The sequence below is a fragment of the Triturus cristatus genome, chromosome 4_1 (assembly GCF_964204655.1).
Source record: "Triturus cristatus chromosome 4_1, aTriCri1.1, whole genome shotgun sequence".
Taxonomy (NCBI): Eukaryota; Metazoa; Chordata; class Amphibia; order Caudata; family Salamandridae; genus Triturus; species Triturus cristatus.
In genome coordinates, this window is record NC_140585.1 from 485,478,655 (window position 1) to 485,506,515 (window position 27,861).

Sequence of the window (27,861 nt, forward strand, 5' to 3'; positions counted from 1 at the left end):
AGATGGTCAGACTTGTTGACAGTCATCAGTGATGGGATTGTGGAATGTGATGATGGCATCAATGTGTGTTACACTGCCCTCGGACACATACGGTTTGCATTGGCTTGACATGGTGTGGGACTTCCACATCAGCGGTTCAATGGTGTATGGCAGGCTCTCCGTGAGCAGCAGGGGGTGTTTAGCTGTTAGCCGACACTTGTGTGCCAGTTCCATGGATATCACGCATTTGTGGTGCAGAAGGGGGGTGCCAGTGTTGGACCCACATGTTACTCCACATGACCTGTTCATGTGTACTCCGAGTTGCCTCTGCAATCCCAAATACATGACTAATAAAGGTGTCCCTATGCCTCCAAGGTGCCTCTTCTCAGTCAATGCTGGTGTGTTGCCATGGGGCATACGGCATGTCTGGCATGGTTTACCGTGATAGTGGCTATGTGTCTATGTGTAGAGTAGCAAGATGCAAGCTGTTTGTGTGGGATTAGACTGTGTATTGTGCATGATGTCCATGACTGTGTGGGTATTGTGACATGTGCCATCCCCATGCATCCAACGTTGGCCAGGCCACCATTATCTGCATCCACCTGACTCAAGCTTGCAGGACATGGTTCTGCCACCTGTCCACACATACCTGGGTGCCCCCAGGACACTCCACATGATCCCTGACCTCTGCGCATGGCTGTCGCTGTACTCAATATGTCTGTCGGCACGGTTGTGCGGCCCCCCCTCAGCTGGTTGGGCCCATCACGGGTGTGTATGGTGCTCCATGTCTGTCTTGCCTAATACACTGTGACCCGTGTGTCCTGTGCCAGACTCAGGCCCCAGGGTGTGGATGGTTGAAGTCAAATGAGAACTCAGGCATGGTTATACTTTACAAGACACATGTAAGGTATTAATGCAACCAGTAGGCATCTTCTCTTCATGGTGTGACTTTTTATTTTAGTGGGGGGGGGGGGGTTTGACATGAGGGGCTTTCCGGGTGTGTGGAATCCAAAGTTCACTAGGGGAGTTGGTGTCCTTGCCATTTGAAATCCTCAGAGTCCATGCCACAGTCTTTGTCAACATTGGTCAGACAGTGACCAGCAAGGCCATGTGGCAGAGAATGTCTTTTGATGCTGTGCTGCTGTTGCTCCAGTGTGCCAGGTGCCAGGCCAGGTGTCCTGGGAGATGGTGCTGTAGCGCCAACCCTCACGGTCTTTTACGTGGGCGACCCGCCCTCCTGCGGGGACCCTCAGAAGCAGGCCGTGACGATGTTTGGGATGCTCCATCGGATGTTTCCTCCTCCTCCTCCTGATCCCTCCCTGTGGGTGGTGATGTTCTACGCCTGATGGCACAGGGAGGGTTGCCCATGTTGTCGGCCATCCGACGGAGTGTACTGTGAATTCCTGTGAACACCGTCACGAGCTCAGCCTGTCTGTCCTCCATCCGCCGTTGGTGTTGCTGTAGACAGGCATGTTGCTCCGCATGTTGCTGGGCCTGCTGGGTCTTGATCTCCTCGAGGATGGACACAACCTGGGCCATGCCCGTGGTGTCCTGCCGGTATGTGTCCAGGATGTTTCGTACATGGGAATATACCGGTTCCCCAGCCAACTGGTCAGGCTGGCGCCTCCGCCGTCCTCCACTCCCACCACCCCTGCCCACTTGCACCTGGCATGCCCTTGTGGGCACCTCGGGTCTCCGGGACCCCTGAGGGGTGGCATTGGCGTTGTCGCCTGCCTCCTCCTGGGTGCCCGGGACACCGTGTCCCTCCTGGCCAGCCTGGCTGCTTTGTGGTGTTGGGGCAGGGATCCTGGGTGTCTCCTGGGATGTGGCGGGAGTGGGGGTGGTGGTTGGCCCGGTTGTACCTGACGCAGGTGCTGCAGGTCGTTGGACACCAGAGGGGCCAGGTTGGTCGGGTCGGGTTCGTCCACAGAGTGGTGAGAGTCGTCGCTGCCGGTGGCTCCTTCATCCCTCCGAGCCGGGTCCTGTGAGTCTTCCCCCCCAGTGTTGGGGGGTGATCCACGACGTTGACCTGTGTGTGAGAGAGACAATGTTAATTTTGTTCCATGCAACATCCATGTTTCATTCGTTTCAAAGTTGGAACATTTCCTCTGGGAATTTGGGTATGTCTTGCATTCCACTCACAGTGCACTGGTGCATGGGTATGTCCCTTGGGCACAGCTTTGGCGACTTATGTGTGGCACAGTCTTACTTGCTGCGTCAAGTGTGACTGCAGTCAGCAGTGGAGTGGGCAGGTGTGGCGAGCCGTGCATTGGCGCCTTCTGTGTAGCACTGTACGTGGGCAAATGGAGTTGTTCCACACACTTATATGATGCAGGTAGCTGTCGTTGTGCTCGTGCACAGGTTGTGACATGGCCCTGTGTTTTGCCATGTAGGAGAGGGGGGGTTCTGGCACTGGCCACCCTTGTCTACATGCACGCAGTCCACCTGCTGACGAGCAGACATTCCCACACACCACAAGGCTGATTTGCTCTCCCTATGTCTCCCTCCCTCTCTGTCCCCCTCTCCCTCCCTCTGTGTGTCAGCCTCCGCCCTCTGTCCGTCTCCCTGTGTCTCCCTCCCTCTCTGTCCCCCTCTCCCTCCCTCTGTGTGTCAGCCTCCTCCCTCTGTCCGTCTCCCTGTGTCTCCCTCCCTCTCTGTTCCCCTCTCCCTCCCTCTGTGTGTCACCCTCTGTCACCTCAGCCCAGCTTACTGTGCACACACTGTTAGCAGATCTTTGAATGGCCCTTGGATTGTTGATGTGAGTTTGTTTCTGATCTCCAGGCACCCATTGGGTGTAGTGTGTGTGTCTGCACTGCTGCTGTGGTGGTGTGTGCTGCCACTCTTTCACAGTGTTGGCTGTTCATTAGCTGCTGTCATGTGGAAGAACGTGCCGTCACCCCCATGTGTTGATGCAAGGCATCCGCCATTTGCTGGCAAGTCATTCCTGTGTTGGGACACACTGTTTGTCTGGCTGTGACCTAGGCCATATGGGCAGGGGGCATTGTTGTCTGCTTCTGAGTTGCACTATGTGATTTTTTGGGCCCACTTTCCCGCCATCCGGCTTACCGTGTCATGTGTTGGTGTCTTCTGTGGCCTGTGACTTGACATTGTCCAGCTGGGTGCATGGGGCATGGTGGCGCCAGTGGCATGTGCGTGTTCATGGAGTGTGGTTGAGTCATGCGATAGCTTGGGTTGGTTGTGTGCCTGTTTGTGAGTTTGGTTGTGGATGACGTTCCCCCCATGTGAGGTGAGTTGTTTGTGTACTCACCCGGCTCTCGGAGTCCATCTACTCCGTCCACTGCCACCACCGGCAGTATGGCCATCACCCTCTCCTCCCAGGGATGGTAGTGTACTGGTCTGCGGGACGGCCCTCCAGCAGTGACGTTGGCCTGGTTGTGTTCATCAGTCATCTTGGCTCGGACCCTCCTCCGTAGATTGTACCACCTGGCTTGGCATTCCTGCTTGTTCCTTCTGGTGTCCGCAACAGCATTCACAGCATCGACGATCGTCTGCCACATGGCTGTTTTTGCTGAAGTGCTGGTCTGTCTGACCAATGTTCCAAAGAGGTGTGGCTCGACTCTGAGGATTTCATCGACAAGGACCTCCAACTCTCGGCTAGTGAACTTTGGATTCTTGTTAGTGGGCATGGTGAGGGGTGTGGGTGTGGATGGTGGGGGGTGTGGATGGTTGTGGGTGTGTGGGTGTGGTTGTGCAGGTGTGTGTGTGAATGTGATGAGGGGGTGTTTGTGAAGGTGTGTGTGTGAAGGTGTGCAAGTGTAAGGTGTGGTAAAGCTTCTAGTATCGTGCTGTAGGTTGTCTGTGGGGTCTGGCAGCAGTGAGTCTGTTGCAAAGGCTCATGGTTTGTGTGTGTGGGCCCTTTTTATTGGTCCATTGGTGGGTGTGGCTGTGTTTGAACTTTGGGTGGGTGTGTTATAAGGAGTGGTTGTGTTTTGGGCCTCTGTTTTTGTTTTTGGCAGTTGCAGGTCAGTGAATGTGTTGTTTTAGTAGTTGTTGGACATGTTTTGTGGCTTTGTGCCATTCGAATGGTGTATTCTTGTGTCGTTTTGGTTTGTCCTGGTTGTGTACGTGCGTTTTTAGCGTGCGTACGGTGTGTACATGGGCCATTTTGTTGTACAGTGCTGTTCTTGTGTGTGGCTTGGTATGACTCGTACATGCGCGATGTTGTGTGAAGGTGGTGATGTTGGGGCCTGGGGTGCGCTCCGTACTGAGAATGTTGGGGTGGGGGTATGCTCCATGCATACGTGGGTGGGGGTACGACTCTAACGTACACGGGTGTACATACACGGGGGTACGACACGTACACGGGTGTACATACAGGGGGGGTACGACTCTTACGTACACGGGTGTACATACACGGGGGGTACGACACGTACGTACACGGGGGGTACGACACGTACACGGGTGTACATACACGGGGGGTACGACACATACACGGGTGTACATACCCAGGGGGGTACAACTCTAACGTACACGGGTGTACATGCACGGGGGGTACGACACGTACACGGGTGTACATACATGGGGGGTACGACACGAACGTACACGGGGGGTACGACACGTACACGGGTGTACATACAGGGGGAGGTACGACACGTACACGGGTGTACATACACGGGGGTACGACACGTACACGGGTGTACATACACGGGGGTACGACACGAACATACACGGGGGGTACGACACGTACACGGGTGTACATATAGGGGGAGGTACGACACGTACACGGGTGTACATACACGGGGGGTACGACACGTACACGGGTGTACATACAGGGGGGGTACGACTCTTACGTACACGGGTGTACATACACGGGGGGTACGACACGTACGTACACGGGGGGTACGACACGTACACGGGTGTACATACACGGGGGTACGACACAAACGTACACGGGTGTAAATACCGGGGGGGGTACGACACGAACGTACACGGGGGGTACAACACGTACACAGGTGTACATACACGGGGGGGTACGACTCTAACGTACACGGGTGTACATGCACGGGGGTACGACACCTACACGGGTGTACATACACGGGGGGGTACGACACGAACGTACATGGGGGTACGACACGTACACGGGTGTACAGACACAGGGGGTACGACACGTACACGGGTGTACATACACGGGGGCACGACACGAACGTACACGGGTGTAAATACCGGGGGTACGACACGAACATACACGGGGGGTACGACATGTACACGGGTGTACATACACGGGGTACGACACGTACACGGGTGTACATACCCGGGGGGGTACGACTCCAACGTACACGGGTGTACATGCACGGGGGTACGACATGAACGTACACGGGGAGGGTACGACACGTACACGGGTGTACATACACGGGGGTACGACACGAACGTACACGGGTGTAAATACCGGGGGGGTACGACACGAACATACACGGGGGGTACGACACGTACACGGGTGTACATACACGGGGGTACGACACGTACACGGGTGTACATACCCGGGGGGTACGACTCTAACGTACACGGGTGTACATACACGGGGGGTACGACACGTACACGGGTGTACATACACGGGTGGGGGTGTACATACACGGGGGTACGACTCGAACGTACGGGGGCTGGGGGGAGTGATGGGCACGTATGCGGGCACATGTCTCCAGGGTTGCTATGGGAGTTCGGTGCGGACGGTGTTCTTTCCATACGGTTGTAACATCGGACGCACGGGATGGATCGTGATTCCGCGGTCGGACTTCACTTTTCACATTTGTACAGTAAATCGTCCGAGGACGTGTCGGACACATTTTCCGACCCGAGGACCTGTGGGGAATAATTCCCAATGCGATTCGTATGGTCTTTTTCCCATGCGAATCGTAATTGGCAGTTTGTAGGGGCACTTGTACGATTCGTACGGTAAAAAGACCGGATACGAGTCGTACGGGGAGTTTTTTTACCGGATCGTAATCGGCACCCAAATGTTTCGTGTATTTGTTGTCGGCGAAGTCACTATAAAAATCAGACTAGGTGTGTCAATCTGTATTTAAAAAGTGAAATAGAGGATAATGATAAGTGGATGGAATTTGCAACTTATTTGTTGGTGGAGCATTGTTTTGATTTGGGATCTGAGCAGTGTATTTGCAAATATTGTTATAACAAATTAGATGAGAATAAAATGCCTGCTAGAGCTGTTCATAATAATCTAGAGTTGGTTGCTATTCCTCCAGAGCGGATAGATTTAAATACGTATGAGTCTATTCGCATACAATGTGTTCACCCGTTTCAGGCTATTGTTAGTATGGAGCCCAAAACAGGTAAATTACCTCCATCAGAGTTGCAAAGAGGATTGAAAGGAAGAGTTGTGTATTTACCGTTAGATTTAAGGAAAAATACTGAAACTATTGGTGTAGACCATGCAGAAAATGAGCCACTAGTCATTCTAGTTAATGGTGTTCCTACTAAGAATAAGAAAATTTGGCAAGAGTTAGTGGATGTTAGAAAAGTGCAAAAGGCGTCATTGTATCTGTTAAAAAATAATGAGTACTATAGAAATGTGTTTGCAGGAGAAGAAGAAATAGATTTAGCAGAAGATACTGAAACAATAAGTGGACAAATAGAAAAAGTGGACATGTCCAGATGTGAAGAGATCTTTGAACATTACAGTGTACATCCACTTCATTCCAAAGAGGTGATGGGAAATACAATTGAGTTGTTTCAAATGACAAAAGCAACAGGAAGTCCCATGAGTGTATGGGAAGAGAGCTTGGAAGCTCGTTGTTTCCCGCAGTTGTTTCCAACAGGAAAAGGTGGACGATATGATGAACGTCCTGTGCAGATTCCTGCATCTGAATATCGGACAACAAGATGATATGCAGAAGATCCAAGATTTCGACAATGTATCCCTTATATGTTTCATCTTATGTTTGAAAGTGACTTGTCTGGACTTTCATATGCAGTAAATCACATTTTAAAAACTGGAATGCATCTTCAAAATGGAACTGCAAAGGATTTTATGGATAAAGTGCATCAGAGAGATGATCATTTAGAATCTCAGTTGATTAATCTGATGGCATGTCAGTGTGGGACTAATGAATATTGGTACCGTCAACATGGAGAACTGAAATGTATGCTACAGAACTTGGGAACTCCTACATGGTTTGTTACACTAAGCTGTGCTGAGTATGCTTGGGATGATTTACTTGAATTTCTTCGAGAGGCAAATTCCAATATAAAAAATATTGAATACAAGACACCTGGAGAATTGTGCTCTTTGGATCCTGTCAATGTATGCAGATATTTCAATCATAGGTTTGAAGCTGTGGATATCTTTTGGAGAAAGGAGTATCAAGCAAGAGGTGCTCCTCACATACATATGTTGTTGTGGATCAAGGACACCCCCAAATTTGGAACAGATTCAGATGAAACTGTTTTGTCTTTCATTGAAGATTATGCTACATGTGCTCTTCCCAATAGCAGAGAACTTAAAACAACAATTCCAAAGCCACAGGTGTGGAAAATACTGTCGACGATCGTACAAGTCAAAGGATAAGTTCTATACCAAATGTCGTTTTGGATTTCCACGTCCTGTATTATCCAAAGGAAGAGTGAACAGTTTTATGTCAGCTATTCGACATACCATCACAAGAAAGTCTCCGAAAAACACCTACAACTTAAGAAGAAGCGAAGAATCAAAATACATAAATGACTACAATCCAGTTATTTTATCCATGTGGAACGCTAACATGGATATTCAGTATGTTGTGGACAATTCCATTGCTGTTGCTCGATATGTAACGTCTTACATTACTAAATCAGAAAAGACTGAATTGAAAGAAATGTGGGAAGAGATTTCTCATGAAAAGACTCTAAGTAAGAAATTATACAGTTTCAGTTTGAAGATGTTATCGCATCGTGAAATGGGAGCATATGAATGTTCAGATCGGTTATCATCTGCAAGTCTGTATTCCAAAAGTAGAAGAATCATTTGGGTGAGTCTAGGTCTTGCAGGAATGCGAAATCGGGTACTGAAATCTGTTCAAGAAATTGAATATTTTGCAGAAAATGAACCAGAAAGTACAGATATTTTGAAAACGAATATGTTGGACACATACTACCCAAATAGAAGTCATCATCTTGAGAACATGTGTCTCTATGAAGTGCTGCAAAACTACACTTTTAAACGGAATACTACAGAGAACATCAACAATGGAAAATATGCAGTTATTGGTTTCGAAGGATATCTGGTGAAACAAAGGAAAGGAAATTTAATTAATCACAGGAAACTGAGTTGCGACACTGCTGACAAAAGGAAATTTTACTATTTAGCCCTTTTGCAAATGTTCAAACCATGGCGTTCAGAACTGGAATTACTTGGAGATTTTCCCAGCTATGAAGATTCATTTAATGCTTCTAAAGATAGCATACAATGCAGTGCTTTTGCAAATTAGGTCAAAATGTTGAATGATGAAATTGATCAAGAAGCTACAATTGCAGCTGAGATTGCTAGAGACAGTTCTCAAGACAGTCAAAGTTCTGCTGCACTGAGTCAAGATCCACTAGGACAACCAATTGTTGAAAATGAAGCAGCGATTGCAATGAATGAGGTGGAAACAGCAATGTATCAAGCACAAGAAGATGCAATACAGTTAGGAAACTTGAAAGAACAACTAAATGTTGAACAGAAACAAATATATCAGCAAGTGAAAGAGCAGATTGACCATGGATTACTTCATGAAAAGAGAGGGTGCTCATGTACATCATTTCAACCTATCCGAATGTATGTGAGTGGTCAAGCTGGAACAGGAAAAAGTTTCTTAATTAAAGTAATTACAAGTTATCTACAGAAAACAACTGATTCGCATTTGTCTTGTGTTGTCACTGCTCCAACTGGGTTGACAGCACATAACATTAAAGGAATTACTTTACATCGTTTACTAATGCTGCCAGTAGAGCATGAGAACAAATTGGAATACCACAAGCTATCTGGAGAAGCTTGTTGTGAAGTTTCAAGAGTCCTGAAGAAAATGAAACTTCTCATTATTGATGAGGTGAGCATGGTCTCAAACTTGATGCTTGCCTTTGTGCATTTAAGAATGCAGCAAATTCTTAAAACAGAGTATGGCTTGTTATTTGGAGGAAAACACGTCACCGTTTTTGGAGATCTACTGCAACTAACTCCGGTAAAAGGACAACCGGTATTTAAAACACTAGCCCATGAAGATACTAGAAAGTCTCTTGGCAGTGTTGGTAATGTGAACATTTGGACTCATTTTGAATACAAAGAACTGACAACAAATATGCGACAGGCAAATGATGCTGAATATGGAAGTATTCTTCAAGATATAAGAATTGGAATTATTTCAAAACAAGGAAAACAAGCTTTGGAGAGTCGAATACTTTGCAAAGTCTTTCCAAATAAAAATGCAGTTCCTGCAAAAGTGTACGTGGAAATTGCTAAAAATAAATACGTGATTTGCTTAATGCCAACACTGCGTGAGTGTTCCATATTCAACGAAGAATTATTGAAACTGGAAAATGAAGAAATTGTAAAAATGGAAGCCATCGATAAAATACTGCATGAAGGAATCACTATTATTTTGACGGAAAAGTTGAGATCAAAACTAGATTGCTTAGAAAAAAAAATATCTAAAACTGCTGGTTTAGAAAAGACACTATGGGCCATATGTAGGTAAATTACATTTACCGATTCTTAAATACCGAATTTTACCGATTCGGTATTTATGAATCGGTAAATGTAATGTAGGTAAAAAAATACCGATTCGGTAAGTGTCGGTATTTTAGAATCGGTATTTACCGATTCGGTAATGGTAACCTGTATCTCATTGATTCCTATGGGCCAGGAGGCCCATAGGAATCAATGGGAAGCCAGTTACCATTACCGAATCGGTAAATACCGAATCGGTAATGGGGGGAGCTCAATCAAGGGTGGCAGGGTGTCACATTGACACCCTGTTGCACCCCTGATTCCTGCATGTGTGCACATGTGGCACACATACATGCCCTGAGGGCATGTGTGTCTGCCACATTGCACACATCTAAGGGCCAAATAATGCCTTAACTGAGACATTCGTCATTTACCACCAACTTTCAGTTGGTGGTAAATAACGAATCCCCACACCCACCACACACTCCCCCTACATCTCATTTCTGTATTCGGTATTTACCGAATCGGTAAAATTACCGATTCGGTAATTTTACCGATTCGGTAAATTACTGAATACAGAAATGATCCCCCTACATATCAAAAGCCTAAATACCGGTCGGTAACGGTATATTTACCGAAAATCGGCCGTTACCGACCGGTATTGGGCTACCTACATGAGGCCCTATATGCGTGTGTAAACTGTCGGGTAATTTTAAGGCGTAATTTGGATGTAGAGAAAGGTTTAGTTAATGGTGCAATGGGTAAAGTGGTGGATTTTGTGAATTATCAGAAAAAAGAAGGAATTGAATTTTTAAAAATTAAATTTGATCAGATTGATGAAGTTAAAGAAATTGGTAGTTGTTCAGTTTGTTTTTTTGCTTGTTAAAGATTTATATGTCCGTAGGAAACCATTTCCATTTTCTCTGGCATATGCAGTGACTATTCATAAATCTCAAGGATTAAGTGTAGACAGTGCATTGGTGAACATTGGATCTACTGTATTTAAAGAGGGTATGGCATATATTGCTTTGTCGCGAGTCAGAACATTATCTGGTTTGTTTTTGATTGATTTTGATGAGACAAAGGTTACTGCAGATGCAAACTGTGTAAAAGAGTATAATAGGTTAAGAAGTGCGTATGCACCAAATTTAGGTCAATATCCTGTATTTGAAAAGCGTGTGGTTGGTCGAAAAAGAAGGTTAGAGAATATCTGTTCTGAAGGTGTGAAGAAGGGAAAAGAACAAGATAATGTTGTGATTGCAGGTAAAAAGAAATTGGACACTGTTGAAGAGATTGTTGGTTATCAGTTTGAAAATAGTTCTGGTGTCAACTGCTATGTTAATGTAGTGGTCAATGTTGTTTTTTATCCGGAAGGTTTGCAAGAACAAATTATGCAGAATCAGGAAAAAAGATGTTCTCTTTTGCATTCTGTTCGTGAAAAATTGTCAACAGATAGAAGTAAAATACAATCTGTTTCAGATGTTCGTAGTCTTTTGGATGTGTGTTCTGGTTCTACACAATTTACACAAAATATCCAACAAGATGCTCAGGAATTTTTAATGTATATGCTTACCATTTTTGAAAATGAAGGTGTAGAAATAGAAAATATTTTTGGCCTTTCTTACAAATGGGAGCATCATTGTGAACATTGCATGTATACCTGTAGCACCAATGTAGACACTGAGAGATTTCTGTATTTAACATTACCAGACTGTAAATCAGTGTCTTTCAATAAATTAGTTAAAGGTGCAAATCAAAACATGGAGTGTAGCCAATGTAAATCAGAAATGTTATCCACATTATTCTTAACAAAATATGGAAAATACATAATTTTAATGATGCAACGTTGTACAGCTGACGGAAGAAAATTGCATACTTTAATAAAGCAATTTGTAGCAGCACAACTATCAATATCTGGAAGGACTTTTGTAGCAATTGCAATAATTTTCCATGATGGTCCTTCCACCACATCTGGACATTACATAGCCTATCTAAAATGTGAGAAAGGGTGGACACTTTGTAATGATTCCCAGTTGGTTTTTAAACAACGTTTGCCTAGGGAATTACAAAATTCCTACCTAATATTTTTAAAGTCAAAGTTTTAGGAAGATAATTCACTCTCTGAGGAATTTATTATTATAATTTAATAGGACTACCATTGGACAATGTACATAAAGAAGGAGTGCAAAAATACAATTTGGCCTCAAGGAAAGGTATATTTTTGAATTATGGACTTTTTGGTGGTCATTGATTTGGTGAATATTTTAATGCGGCAATTTTTACAGTTTTTATAAGTTAAACTTATAAAATTTTGTTAGCCGTAAGCATTTTATATATCTGTGATTTGTATCTTGTGGTATTTTACTGAGAATAGCATGTTGGTTTTTTTTTTAACAATCTTTCTGATTGTGTTTTTTTTGCCCGCTGTTAAGTGATGAGTACGATTGAAATCACCATTTCTAGTGAAATTCAATATATTCTGAGAACAGCAAATAAGGCAAACAAATTACATTGTGGAAATTATGCTGTGTGGTTAAAAATGTATTTTTACATGTTATAATTTTTTTTTTCTTTTCTTTCACAGATCCAAATTTTAAAATAAGCAATTTATATGAATTTAGATTGTAATTAAAATCTGAAAAAAATGTATACCATTTTTTATTGCTATTACTGTGAAGGTAAGTTTAACTAAGTCTCAATATGCAGAATGAGGAGGTCTGCAAAAAGCTACAAAGTTGAAACACGTTTGTAAAAACACTCTATTTATACCTATGTAGTTTTAAAATCTGACCATAATCAGATATCACGTGACCTGCAAAAAAGAGATTTGAGGGGTTCATAATACTTCCTATTGTAGCTATTGAAGGACCGCAATCATTTCAATCATTCTTCTTTGAACATCTTTGCAGACAAAACTCTGTGCTTGCCTTCTATTATTCGCAAGGAATTTTAAAACTGGAAATATGTCACTTTTTGTAACATAGTTATTGCGCAAGACACTTTCATATTTACAAAGAGAGGAAAAGGCACGGCACTCTGTGCACTTTTTATACTTCATGTAAATACAACCTCATTATGCACACCAGTTTGCGTTGAAAGGGTGTTCTATAAGTGTTGTTGTGCATGATTGCACTGAATACTCATAGAACAAGACAGATGTCTAGATTCGTCAGAAATCATAAATCTCGATATGTGTGTGAATGCTGCACCACTCTAAAATTGGTGTAGGAAAGCACAACAAGGAGAATTGTTTTCATCTCTCCACATTTTTATATCTTCAATGCATGCTACAATGCTCAGCATACATTGAAGGAGAAAAATGCCTTTACTGATTGTTTTTGTGCAGGAAGGTGTGTCTTCCTGCACAAAAACAAACATCACATGACACAGATATCCTTGCACTATGGTGCAAGGGTGCCTGTGTCACCACATGGCTGCAGTTTAAGCAGCCGTGCGGAGAGAAGCATAGATTTGCAACATATTTATGTACATATGTTGCATCCCTGTGCTTCGGAAGTACTACAGCACACTGTAGTTAAAGAGGTTACTGTGTGATGCTGCAGCACTTCCTCATAGTTCTGCACTTATATATTCACCATACGCTACTAATGCATTCATTCAGTCAATTACGTACTACACATACATTCATCTAAACTTTCACACACTAACAAAGAAATTTAGCTCTTTTTTTAAACCAGGAAAGTTAGTTCTTACAAGAACTTTGTTTTTTCTTCTTTCTTCTTTTATATTTTTTGGGGGGTTTTCTGAACAATTTTTAAGAATTTTGGGTTTTTCTGCAAAAAACAAAACAAAAAACAAAACAGGAGGAACCAAACAATGAACTTCAGGGAACACTAAAAAAAACAAAAAAAAACTAGCAAATGTGACTTTCTTGCCGGCGGCAGATCAGATCGATCGACTGCTCACCGTAGCACAAAGTCACATTGCACCTAGTGCAGAGCACTTTTAAAAATTGAAATTGAGGACGGATGTCCAAATTTTGGGCTGATGGATGCACTCTTGAAGTGCTCGGCTGCGATGAGGTGGAAGGCGCAGGAGCAGGAGTGTCTCTCATCCGTCGTCATTCTTCTCGTGCAAGACTGTTTGGATGAAGGGTCCTTAGGTGCTTCATCATACTAGCCATGCCGCATGAGTATTTCTTGTTAGGATCCCCTCGCGACAGCACTCTTTTGCAAATCTTGCATGTGACCAAGGTGGCATTGGTCTTATTCTGCCCCTCGGGAAAAGTAAAAAATTTCCACACCACTTAAGAAAAACGTTCTTTGCGTGGTGCCTCCTCCAAAAATTCATCCTCAGAGGAGATGCAGGTGATGCCTGCTGCCCTGAAGCCATTTTTAGTTTAAAAAAGCTAGAGCTAAGTGTAAACTTAGTCTAAAAAAATCTTCTTCTCTGCAAAGAGATGCTCCTCCAAAGAAGGTCAAAGAAGAATGATTGAATTGGGAGGGGTCTTTCAATAGTTAGAAGAGGAAGTGTAATGAACCAATCAAATTTCTTTTTTTGCAGGTCACATGGGATCCGCGCACCCTGCGCATAGGCAGCACGCACCCAGCGCGCATCCGCGAAATTGAATTAAAAAAAATTATAGGATTAGATGTAAAAATATATTAGTTTTAAGACTAGTTTAGAGTTTGTCTTCAATTAATATTCACATGAAATACATATATATATGTTTTTTTAATGTTAAATATTTCGCGGCATCCACGCACCTACCGCGTCATAGACGCAGATGACGCATTGGCGAAGCGCGTAAACGTCGCGTTACGTACATCGAACGTGTCGCGTATAGGCTGGGAGTCGCGTACCTGTCGCATTGCGGTGGCGCACTAAACACGTACCCAACACATACCATGCGCGGATGCTAACGCGTAGGGATCAAGAACGGTGCGCATAGGGTGCGCGGATCCAAAAACATGGGAAAAATATATATAAAATAAAGTTTTGAACATATAGTTAAAGAAATATTTTTAAAAATATAAAAAAATATGTTTGAAAAACCCAATAAAAACAAATAATATTTTTTAATCTTTAAAAGAATTAATTAAAAAAATTAATTTAAACAATGGTGATAAAAAAGAATTTCAAAAAAACATAATTCATGAAATTGACACACTGAATTTGAAAAATATAGAAATCGAATGAAAATCATTAAACATGATATCTTTAGAGATAAGTTATAGATAGGAATTAGCATTTAAAAAACCTTTGAAATTCCCTGAAAAAAACATATGTTTCATGCACGTTATAGTTAGGAATTGACATTTAAAAAACCTTTGAAATTCACTGAAAAAAACAAAGGTTTCAGGGGCGTTATAGTTAGGAATTGACATTTAAAAAACCTTAGAAATTCACTAAATAAACCATAGGTTTCAGGGGCGTTATAGTTAGCTGGACATTTCCCTCGTACAAAACCCTAGAAATTCCCCTGTTATAGTTAGTTCAGCTAACTATAACTCGCGCCCCCGCAATACACTGCTGATGACGTCACATATTACATCACTCATGACATGGTCAGTGACATCACCGATGACATCACTCACGACATCTCAAATGACATCACTGATGACATCACTGATGACGTCATCCATGTGATAAATTAGTGCATCTTCAAACACCCTAATATAACCTTTGATACACCGACTCAAAATTTCAGATGGTCATTTTGAAAACCATAGATACTCCAATACCAATAATTGCATACCCACTCATTGACTCTTAGGTCTACATACACCTCCACTCACTCACCTGTACAGTCACTCATCCTTACAGTAACTCAGTACAGGACAATCATATGCATTTATACACCTATATAGACACTCACACACCGCCAATCATCCATTGAGGTACTGACACACCTAGTCAGTCATGCAAATAATTAATTACAGTCCAATTTACTCACCTATTCAGTTAAACACACTCAAGTTCACTTACTCATAAAAATACTAACAAATTCTGACGCTCTTATACAATTACTGATACAAGCACACACTCATCCATACAGCCACTCCCAAAATCACACACTCTCACATATAAATAGTTATATACTCTTACACACATATACACTGTGGTTCACATATGTAGTTACTGACACATGTACAACTGAGATATACATTCAATCACTAACACACCCTTACATACAGTCACCCAACCATATAGTCCATTACAGATGCACTCTTAAAACCATGCACCCACTGAATCACCCACTCACACATCTATGCACAGGGGAAAGCTTTCTTTCTGCCGAGACACATCGTGAGAGTAGCAGCCAAAGCAGGACCTTGGAACAGGGGCTGATTTCTAAAAACCCCACTGGACGCCACAAGCAGCTACTCCTCGGGTTTCCCGCTCCGCGGGAAACGCTCGCACCGGTACCAGCAAGTAGTCATTTCCAAATTGACTACATCTCCCATAAGGCAGTGGGGCACCTTGAACATCGCTGGCAATGCCCAGAGCCAACCAGGTGATTTAAATCTGCACCGGAGGAACAACCTTCGGGAAACCTTTCTTTCTGCCGAGACACATCGTGAGAGTAGCAGCCAAAGCAGGACCTTGGAACAGGGGCTGATTTCTAAAAACCCCACTGGACACCACAAGCAGCTACTCCTCACGTTTCCCGCTCTGCGGGAAACGCTCGCACCGGGACCAGCGAGTAGTCATTTCCAAATTGACTACATCTCTCATAAGGCAGTGGGGCACCTTGAACATCGCCGGCAACGCCCAGAGCCGACCAGGTGATTTAAATCTGCACCGGAGGAACAACCTTCGGGAAACCTTTCTTTCTGCCGAGACACATTGTGAGAGTAGCAGCCAAAGCAGGACCTTGGAACAGGGGCTGATTTCTAAAAACCCCACTGGACGCCACAAGCAGCTACTCCTCGCGTTTCCCGCGGTCCGCACCGGGACCAGCGAGTAGTCATTTCCAAATTGACTACATCTCCCATAAGGCTGTGGGGCACCTTGAACATCGCCGGCAACGCCCAGAGCCGACCAAGTGATTTAAATCTGCACCGGAGGAACAACCTTCGGGAAAGCTTTCTTTCTGCCGAGACACATCGTGAGAGTAGCAGCCAAAGCAGGACCTTGGAACAGGGGCTGATTTCTAAAAACCCCACTGGACGCCACAAGCAGCTACTCCTCACGTTTCCCGCTCCGCGGGAAATGCTCGCACCGGGACCAGCGAGTAGTCATTTCCAAATTGACTACATCTCCCATAAGGCAGTGGGGCACCTTGAACATCGCCGGCAACGCCCAGAGCCGACCAGGTGATTTAAATCTGCACCAGAAACGCGCACCGTGAGAAGCGCGCGGGAACGCGCCGGGCAAAGCCCGGGCAAAGGGCGGGCCCTCTTAGGCCCTCAGAGGCCTGAAGAGACTGGACTGGGCCAGGGAGTCTGGTTGTTCCATCACATGATCTCCTGATATTGTAAGCAAGCTTTTTAACTCTATAAAGGACCGGCTCTTCATTAGTGCCTATATTTAGATGTGGTAAGAACTGTTTAGAGGATACTAGATATCGGTGTACTATCCACGTTCTTCTACAGGGACCCTATCGCTACTACTGTAATTGGCACTGCTATTTTTCTCTTTTTTTTTTGGATCATATAGATATGACTTCATGTGAAACAAGAAGTAGTAAAGCTGTGGTAGGTAGCTCAAAACTAACAGGAACAGTAGACGATTTTATAGTACGCACTAACACACTAATAGACCAGGGTATTGTCCTCATGGAGAGAAGGGTCTCTCAAGACCTCGCTTGAGCTAAGAGATCCTCCATGGGTCACATTGCCACAGCTCGAACCCCAGTGCGAACCCCTGATAACACTTTAAGCAATTCTAACACTTTACACATAAATGCGGTGGTCCATAGTACTACTGGTACACATTCTGAATTTCAAGACTGTAGTGTTCTTGACCCTCAGGGTTTGGTAACCATAGGAAGCACCTTGTTAGCCCCACAGCTAGACATTCAGGCAGATAGTACTAATATCCTAACAAGAGGGAAAAGGGAGGGAGCTATCCCCAAAAATAAAAGTAAGCGGACTTATAAAAAACATCCCTCTATTAAAACCACTAAAGTTGCAGAGATAGGGGAGTGTAATGAAAAGGATATAGTCAATGTAAGGGCAGCAAGGGAAAGTCAGGGCCATGAATCTGGGAAAGAAGGGGCCGGCCCCAAAATATTACCGCTGAATAGTATAGATGATATTCTTATAGACAATTCCCTAGCTGATATTCTATCAGATAGCCCAACAGCTGATAGTACAGGTATAAGTATAGGGAATGAAGATCTACTCATACCATCCTTGACAAAAATTTTGAAGACCCTACTCACTCCTATAGAAGTAAGATTAGATGGGATACAAAAACAACTTACAGAATTGAAGAAAGAGATAAAAAACCACTGCACTAGCCAGTCAAAAAAGGTAATTCAGGTACCAGCCCCTATTAGTAAAGTGCAGACATTAAAAATACCTGATAACGAAAGGGGAAAAGGCAGAAAATCAGTACCTAAGGTCCCTACGCCTAATTCTACCAATACTGATATAGGTAAAGCCAGTGCAAAGTCTCCCTTGGCACATGGAATAGTGGTTAAAAAACCGGCTCTTCACAGTATACCTACACATAATGCTGATAAAACGCACATAGAAAAGCGTAAGAACATTAATCTACCCCCAGAAGCGTGTGATTACGTAGTCATCCTGACTGGGGTTCCGGAATTAGGCCCTACAACTATAGAACCGTATGTGGCGCTCAAAAATAAAGTGTCATATTGGCTAAATACCAATCACCCATTACCACCAACAATAAGAAGTAATATTTTAATGGTAGGGAGGGCCCCTGGGTAGGTTATAATAGAAAAAGAACACAAGGGGACTGCGTGGTTGTATCATTTGGAGATTCTCGGTCAGTGGGACATATTTGCTCAGGGGTGCCTAGAAAAAACGGTTCATCGATTGTGGCAAGATCCCTGGCTTATTTTTATACGCCAATGGAACAGCCCGATAATAGATGGAGCTGGACCAGGGACACAAACCAAGCTAGGGGCGGAATTGGGCGTGAGTTGTACAGGGACTCGAATTCTAATAGTTGGGAAGTGGGGGGGGATGACGGCTGGACTGTAATACAACGTAGGGCAGGGAGGCCTCAATACGGTAGTATGCAGTACCGTGGAGAATGGATGGGCCCGCAGTTTGTACAACCCTTCATCCCCTGTTACAATAGATTCAGTGGATTGGAGGCTGTTGATTGACTCACTGTACATGGGGAGGAACATAAATGTATTCTTTGTCCATCTGTCTCACCGGTCACTTCCGTCACTTCTGTTATTAGCCCACCTAGGCCATTAGATCATCATGATAGCCCGCCTCGATTGCTGTCGCCCGGTATTCAGGGGGAAAATAACTTATTTATAAAAGAACTTATGGAAGTTCCAGGGCTAATATTAGGAGCCGACCGAATAGATCAAGTAGAGCTGAGTGAACAGAACCGTACCAGGCCAGGAGCATCTAGTAGGCCAAGTAAAGCCTCACCAGCCGGTAGTAGCAGCTTAAATCATGGCCCCTCTTTAGCTAAGGTTGTTTCATGGAATGTTGCAGGAGTGGGCTCAAAAATAAGTGACCCTGATTGGAACCATTATATAAATTCTTTTGATATCTGTGTTCTACAAGAAACATGGGCTATAAAATCCATGCATAGGGTTGGGTATAGAACCTACCAGTTGGATGCAGTTCCATCAGTAAGAGGCCGTCCTTCAGGAGGGTTGATAATATGGGTTAGTGTGTCTATTAACATAGCCATCCAGCAACTAAGAATTGACTCATTAGATATACTCGGACTGGAAATGGTTACCGATGATAAACGGGTGATCCACCTCTTTAACGTATATAACAGACCGTGCCCATTTTATAAGGAGTCACTATGTATTGACAAATTAGAGTCAATACTGGATACTCTGGACCCGGAAACAAGTACGATCATATGTGGGGACATGAATTGCAACTTTGAGCCCATTGTAGGGATGAACAATTTGTATGAGGATGAAGATAATGCTAATGGTATACCATCCTTATCTAGTAATGGGGTTGCTGCTGGTTCTACCCTAGCTTTCCAAATCACAAGGGTATTGACAAGTCATGGACTGAGGGCATGCAATGGGCGTTTACCATCTGATAGTCCCAAGGCACCTACTTTTCTGAGACATAACTGTCAAAGTATAATTGACTATGTTATTGTTTCCTCTGACCTGTGGCTATATATAAAAGACCTGATGGTCAAAGTAAGACTTGACAGTGATCATCGTCCCCTCGAAATTAGTTTTGTAAAGAGTTTATTAACGGGGTTGGAAGCTAAAGAGGGAGGATATCAAGCAGCCCCAGATAATGTTATACTAAGCAATAACCGACGGACTGTTAAATGGGCATATATCCTAGAGCAAGAGGAGTTAATGGCAAATATTTATAGCTGCCTTACCAACATATTCGATACTTATAACCCCTCTAAAAGTGAACCTGGTCAATTTCTTAAATTACACAAAGTGTTCTTTAGTGAATTATTAGAACTCATGACAAAAAGACCAAAAAAAGGGACGGGTGAATTTTCAGCCTGTAGGTAAATCATGGTTTAGTAAAGAATGACGAATAGCAAAATCTACCTTGATTGAAACGCTTAACCAAAAACCCACTGGCAGTTAAAGAAAGCAGGAAATTATATAATAAGGTGCTGGCCAACGCAAAGTCTTTATGGGACGAGGAATTATGGTCCTGTATGCTGTCGGCAGCCAAAATGAAGGACCAAAAGTTATTCTGGGAAACAGTGGCTAAGGGTAACAAAAGGGAGAAGTGCTCAAGAGAGGTCTTTCTTGATGAGGCAACTTGGATTGACCACTTCATGAATTTGTATGCCGCTCAAGGGGCCGAAGGTGTAGTACAGGAAGAGCACGCTCAGTCGCTTGTAGATGCCGAACCCACACAAATAGTTTTTGACTTACAGGAAACAGAATTAGCAATTAATTCAGTCAAACACAGGAAGGCTCCAGGGCTTGACAAAGTACCAGGCGACCTAATCAAGCATGAATTGGACGTCTGGGTACCATATCTTAATCATTTGTGTAATATTGTTGCAGCTGGGGAAGCAATCCCGGACACATGGAATGGAGCGGAAATTATTACTATTTTTAAAAAGGGCTACAGAAGCAATCCCGCCAACTACCGCCCTATAAGTCTTCTAGACATAACCCAAAAAATGTATGCTAGGCATATATTAAATCGCATTAATAGATGGTTGGAAGATGAATCAATTTTAACAAAATATCAAGCTGGGTTCAGAGCAAAAATAGGAACCATTGACCAAGTCCTAAGGTTTTGTTGTTTGTACTGGAAATATGTCACCCTCCGCAAAGGCCACTTGTATGTGGCATTTGTTGATTTACGGGCGGCATTTGACCTTATCCCCCGAGAACTTTTGTGGGAATCATTGAAAACCCAGGGACTTTCAGTAGATTTATTAAAATTGGTCATGGGGCTACATACGGATAATTATGCCAAGGTCAGGTGGGGTCCAACTGCGGAACTCACTAAAGCTATTCCGATAAAGAGGGGAGTACGCCAGGGGTGTGTACTGGCCCTGACCCTATTCTCCCTGTTTGTCCGTCTTATATGGAGAATAGTGACAATGATTCACCAAGATTGGGGGGCGAACGGGTCTCGTCCCTCCTTTTTGCGGACGATACCATCCTCATTTCCCAAACACCACGGGGTCTCCAGAACCTATTGGAAAGGTTTCAGTCCTATTGTATTTCGAAAGGTTTAGAAATTAATATTAAAAAAAGCGAAATACATGGCTCTGAGCCCGGATAAAAATTTTAGGAAAAACTTAATGTTAAATGGACAGAAGCTTGATTATGTGCAGAATTTTATTTACTTAGGTGTATCTATAGATTCATCCTTAGCATGGAGATCACAGCTAGAAAGGACCAAGATAGTCTTTAAACAAAACTGTTTCCCAATCCTTGAAAGACACAATAAATGCTTGAACAAGGCAGTCACCCCTGCCCTAGAGATTTTTAAGTACAAGGTACAATCAGCGGTACTATATGGGGCAGAATTATGGGGACCTGTATGTAGAAGTACATTTGAAAGCCTTGAGAACAAGTTCCTTACGGGATTGTTAAAACTATCTATTAATACCCCATTGACACCCCTCTTCCTGGACCTAAAAATGAAACGAACAGATCAACATGCAATATTAAGACCACTATTGCTGTGGGTCAGATTGTGGACAACTCCAGTGATGTCACTGACCATGTCATGAGTGATGTAATATGTGACGTCATCAGCAGTGCATTGCGGGGGCGCGAGTTATAGTTAGCTGAAATAACTATAATGGGAATTTCTAGGGTTTTGTATGAGGGAAATGTCCAGCTAACTATAACGCCCCTGAAACCTATGTTTTTTTTAGTGAATTTCTAAGGTTTTTTAAATGCCAATTCCTAACTATAACGCCCCGAAACCTTTGGTTTTTTCAGTGAATTTCAAAGGTTTTTTAAATGCCAGTTCCTAACTATAACGTGCATGAAAACTATGGTTTTTTCAGTGAATATATATATATATATATATATATATATATATATATATATATATATATATATATATATTCACTGAAAAAACCATAGGTTTCACACACGTTATAGTTAGGAATTAGCATTTAAAAAACCTTGCAAATTCACTGAAAAAACCATAGGTTTCACACATGTTATAGTTAGCTGGACATTTTTCTGATAAAAAACCATTGAAATTCCCCCGTTATAGTTAGTGCAGGCAACTATAACTCACGCGACCGCAATCCTCTGCTGATGCTAATACTGTATTTAGACACTTATTTGCCCATGTCTTCTTCCATTAAATTTTAGCTATACATATAATATTTTTTTTTCATAAAGACACAAATGTCATCAGCAGAGGATTGCAGTCGCATGAGTTATAGTTGCCTGCACTAACTATAACGGGGGAATTTCATTGGTTTTTTATCAGTAAAATGTCCAGCTAACTATAACATGTGTGAAACCTATGGTTTTTTCAGTGAATTTGCAAGGTTTTTTAAGTGCTAATTCCTAACTATAACGTGTCTGAAACCTATGGTTTTTTCAGTGAATTTGTACGTTTTTTTAAATGCTAAGTTACTTTACGCCATTCGTGGCGTGCGTGCCCACTTAACGCAGTTCGTTCCGTGCACGCACGGTGCGCGAAGCGCACCGTGCGCGCACAGTGAGCACGCAGTGCGCTTTGCGCACCGCGCGCCCACTTTACGCAGTTAGTGCCGTGCACGCACGGTGGGCACGCGGTGCGCTACGCACACCGCGTGCCCACGTTACGCTGGATGGGCCATGTACGCACGATGCGCTTCGCGCACTGTGCGCACATGGAGGACATATTATGCGCTTCGTTGTGAAAGGTAATCTTTTAAATTTTCATTAGTTAAATATGAGGGTGGGGAGAGTGTGGATAATCTTTTAAATTTTTAATCATTAAATATGCCATGCGCTAATGGTGCACTTCGGGCACCAATTGCACACGGGGTGTGGAGAGTGTGGCTAATTTATTTTTTTTAAATAATTTTTACTGTACGCGTACGGTAAGCGTAATCGGTGATTTAAAAAAAAAAATTCAATTGTCTTTTTGACCTTGGGGGTTCTTTGGGGACACCTTCATCAAGGCTATGTGGTTAGGAGCTGTCTAAACAGCCCCTTTACATGTTTTTTGCCTTTGTTTTTCCTCCCCCCCCTCAGAGTGCGAGAGAGAAAATGGCGGCCGCCGCTTCCTGGTTTCGACCGATTCAAATGTTTACTAAGATCTAACAGCCAATCAGAATCGCGCTCGCGCACATCACCGTACGCGTACGGTAAGCTTACCGTAAGCGCACGGTAAGCGCACCGTAAGCTGGCTCAGATATATATATTGATTTAAATGCTATTTTCTCAGGATCTACTGAACAGATTTACACCAGACCTACAAAAGGCACTTCCTTGACCTGAGGACTACCTCTCTGCCAAATTTCAAGTAACTCTGTTCGGCCGTTCGGGCTGTAGCTGTGTCTAAAGGTCCTATGGAAAAATGCATGGGAAAAACGTGTTTTGGGACCCCCCTTTTTTCTCAGCCCCCGCTTGACGAATCCCCCTGAGACTTTCAGGGTAGGAGCGGAGCGTAGCGCCCCACCTATTTTGAAAATTTCGCGAGGATTCGTCGACCGGCGCCAAAGTTATTCCAAATAGAATGTTGCGGATTTCCTATGGAAACAGGGTCCTAACTATAACTACCTACTGGCAACCGCCAGTAGGTAATATATATATCTATATATATCCAACTCAACTGCCCCTTCGGTTTAAGAACGCACTCGGACACAGACTGTCCTTCATCATTTAATGGCAAACTCACGTTGCGTATACAGATATTGCAGCTTCAAAGTCAATTCCGCCTGACGCGTTTCAAAGCCTGTCGCTTCTTTTTCAAAGGCTTGACATCCGAGTGCAAAATGGGACACACCTGTTCAAATACGATACCACGCCCACCATAGGCAAAGGATTCTGGTTCCCGTAGTGTGTCACAAAAAATATTCCCTGGATGGGTTCCCTGAATGGGTGCACTCGTTTCCGCTGCTCAAGTTCAAAGCCCATGGATGGGCCTCCGCATACGGACGTGAGATAAATCCATAGTCCATGTCCCATGGGAGAGGCTAGGTTGCATACCGAGCCCCATGGCCCCCAATGCTGGTGGGGTGGTGCGTCCTTCGCGGCAAGGGCTGCCGCGTGCATACATCCAACTCAACTGCCCCTTCGGTTTAAGAACGCACTCGGACACAGACTGTCCTTCATCATTTAATGGCAAACTCACGTTGCGTATACAGATATTGCAGCTTCAAAGTCAATTCCGCCTGACGCGTTTCAAAGCCTGTCGCTTCTTTTTCAAAGGCTTGACATCCGAGTGCAAAATGGGACACACCTGTTCAAATACGATACCACGCCCACCATAGGCAAAGGATTCTGGTTCCCGTAGTGTGTCACAAAAAATATTATAATATATATATATATATACATACACAGTAAACACCAGAATGTTACCTAAAATTGTACTGTCTTTTTACATTCGTAAAAGCACCTTCTTTTATTTGTTGCCTCAATTTTCTTGTCCTGTAGAAAAATTAATTATTGCGGTTTAAATAAATCTCTACAATCTTAGAAGTGATTTTAGAATTTTCGGTGCCTTTTCAATAATACCTCATTACCTTTGATTTGTGGTAATTATTCTTACCACACAGTAATAACCAAGTCCTTTAAAACAAATGCGCAGTCTTTGTAAAATGTCAAAATAATTTTTTTTTTTAATTATCTCAAGCCTCTGTGGAAGTTCGAGCTTTCTAATACAAAGTCAAGTTCAAAGCAAAATGTCTTTCTTTGCCTTGATAAAACGATGTTTTTTCAAAAAGTTATTTGTCAAAATAACTCACTGATCTTTGTCGTTTTCAGTTTCTAAATACGAGCTTCTAACGGAGCCTTCACTTATCTGTTTATCTCTTTGTTGTACAGGAATCGTAAATGGGGAACTAGGCAGGCGTTCCGGAAGATTAAGACCGGTGTCAGGAGTCAGGAGAAGAAACAAGACGAATAGCCCGGAGGAGAACAGAGGAACATCCAAGGAGGAAACAACAGGTATGGCTGCTAGACGCCAGACTCTCACTGCTTCTAATTCAAGATATGGTGCACTCCCCAGTTTACATACCCCTAGTTTGTTAACAGTTACCAGGTGGCTGCACTGCTATGACCTACGTGATACACCACAAAGGGGATATAGATACACTTAGTAGCCCCCGCATGGTATGGCGTCCATAGTGCACACTAGTGGGTTGGGCCCAGGCATCGGTAGCCTGTTTATAACTCAGAGACAAAGCGGGGATCATAACACCCTAGGCCTGCGAGTTCCGCTGACCACAAATGAAGTGTCTGTACACTCCTGTTCATGGGCCCACACCTACTGCATTTCCAATTGTGATAATGTATGCAATGTTTTTATTACAAATGCCAATAAAAAGAGTTTTCAAACAAAAAAAAAAGGTATGGCTGCTAGATGAGACCAAGCACGGGGTGATGTACGCGAGCGTTTTAAATACTCTCAGCCACTCGCGTATGCCACGTGAGAGCCCTGCAGCAATCCTCCATGTGAATGCAAATTTTTACCATTAAAACGTGAGAGCCAGCATAGGCCTCACACGTGAATATTAGGAGTGGTTTGCAAGTCTTAGTTCAAACAACGTGCAGAGTGTTTTCACCAATAATTTTAAACGTAAATATGCATTTTGGCAGCTTTTTAAAAAAAAACGTTACTACGATAAACATTATTCCATCAATCTCATGGACCTCTTGATGTTTTGAGCTATTTTTTAATGGCTTTATCACATATTTAACAACATTCTGAAATTAAAAGGCATACATATGCCAAGAGAAATGAGAACCATGCACAGCTAGGTGAATGAACACGAGTGGCCATTACAATGGAATCAAAAGGGGTGAGCAGATTCAACATGAGAGGGAGTTTTGATTATCATGATAATAGACCCCTTCTTTCTCCATAAGATATACCCACAAAACGAGAACGGGTGTTTCCGCTGCACAAAATAGGGTGGTGGCACCTGGTCACACATTGTTTGGGAATGTCCGAAAATTAGTAGTTTGTGGGAAGGAATTGAAATTTATCTCAGATCCACCTTAGACCCTTCCATTTCTATTGATGCATCTATTGCAGTTCTGGGTTGCTCCCCCGATATTTCTACACAAGAACAATGCCTATACATCGCAGCATTGGTAGCAAGATCCCTAATTCTACAATGCTGGTGAACCGATAGGGTACCTTCCTTTCAAGCATGGAGAGCAAAATTAAGCAAAATCAAATAATAGGAAAAAAATATGCAATAAGATCAGGCTCAATAAAAAAGTACGAGAAACGCTGGAGTTTACTGGGGATATAGATTAGAGATAGGGAAAACTGGCTTTTATCTGAATGCTTATTATTATTGAGGAGAAGGTGCGGTGGCAATTTGAATAGCTAAGCCTAGTCCGCAAGGTCAGCTCCCCAACCAACTCTTACCCTATCGTACGTTCTCAGGCACTTTATACATCCTCTAGCTTATACTATATTGCTGCCCCCTTTTTCTTGGTTGCAATAAGGATATTGAAAGAACGTTGGGTTATGTTCATTCCTAAAATTTAGCACTTTGCACTCTGCACTTTATCCGATTGTGATCTGTAATTGTTTTACACGACTGCTTTGTCTCTTTTCTGCAACAGGGCATTGGGAAAGATTGTTGGGTTATGTTTACGCCTAAATGTTTAGCACTTTGCACTTTATACGGTATCTATTTTCTGCAACAGGGCGATGTGAAAGATTGATGAGATATGTTTACTCCTAAATGTTTAGTACTTCGCACTTTATACGGTATTTGTTTCTGATATGCAATGCTGTATTTTTTCTCTGTACGTTGTCTACTGGTAAAACAACTTGAGTATTCTGATTATTTCGCAATATGCACTTTACTTGACAGTTCTGTAGTTTTGTAATTTGCATGAACTCTCATTAAAAATATTTTTTTTAAACAAACAAAAAAAAGATTGAGTCCATGGTCTTTGAATGTTCTACACCAATCATATCCTTTGTGGGTGCAGGTTCCTACCCCGCTTCGACAGGAGATGACCTAAATAGGTAACCTTCTGTTGACAATACTGTACTTTGGAAAGAGAGACTTTATGTCCCAAGGAGGCTAAGTGATGCAACAATTTCACTGTATTCTGTTTACAACCTTCTTCTGTATTGGTGTGTCTCCAACGAGTAGCTCGTGAGCTACCCGTAGCTCACCAGGTACTTGTAAGTAGCTCTCCTGTGTGCAGCCCAGTCTATGACTATCAAAGCTTGTGCTTGGTTGAATTTTTATATGTATATCAAAATTAAAAAGCGTGTATTGAAGACAAAAATGTTAGTATTTTTATGACTCACAAGGTGATGTCTGTGAGTTGAATATTCAAAATGTGCTTAAAGCTATTATTTGAGTTGGAGATATTTATTACTCATATTTATTCCTTGTTTTAGGGTGCCTTTTTTTACATTGATGCTGGAAACCCTGCCTAATATGCCAATGTGATCACTGCTGACACTCTTGGACAGGGT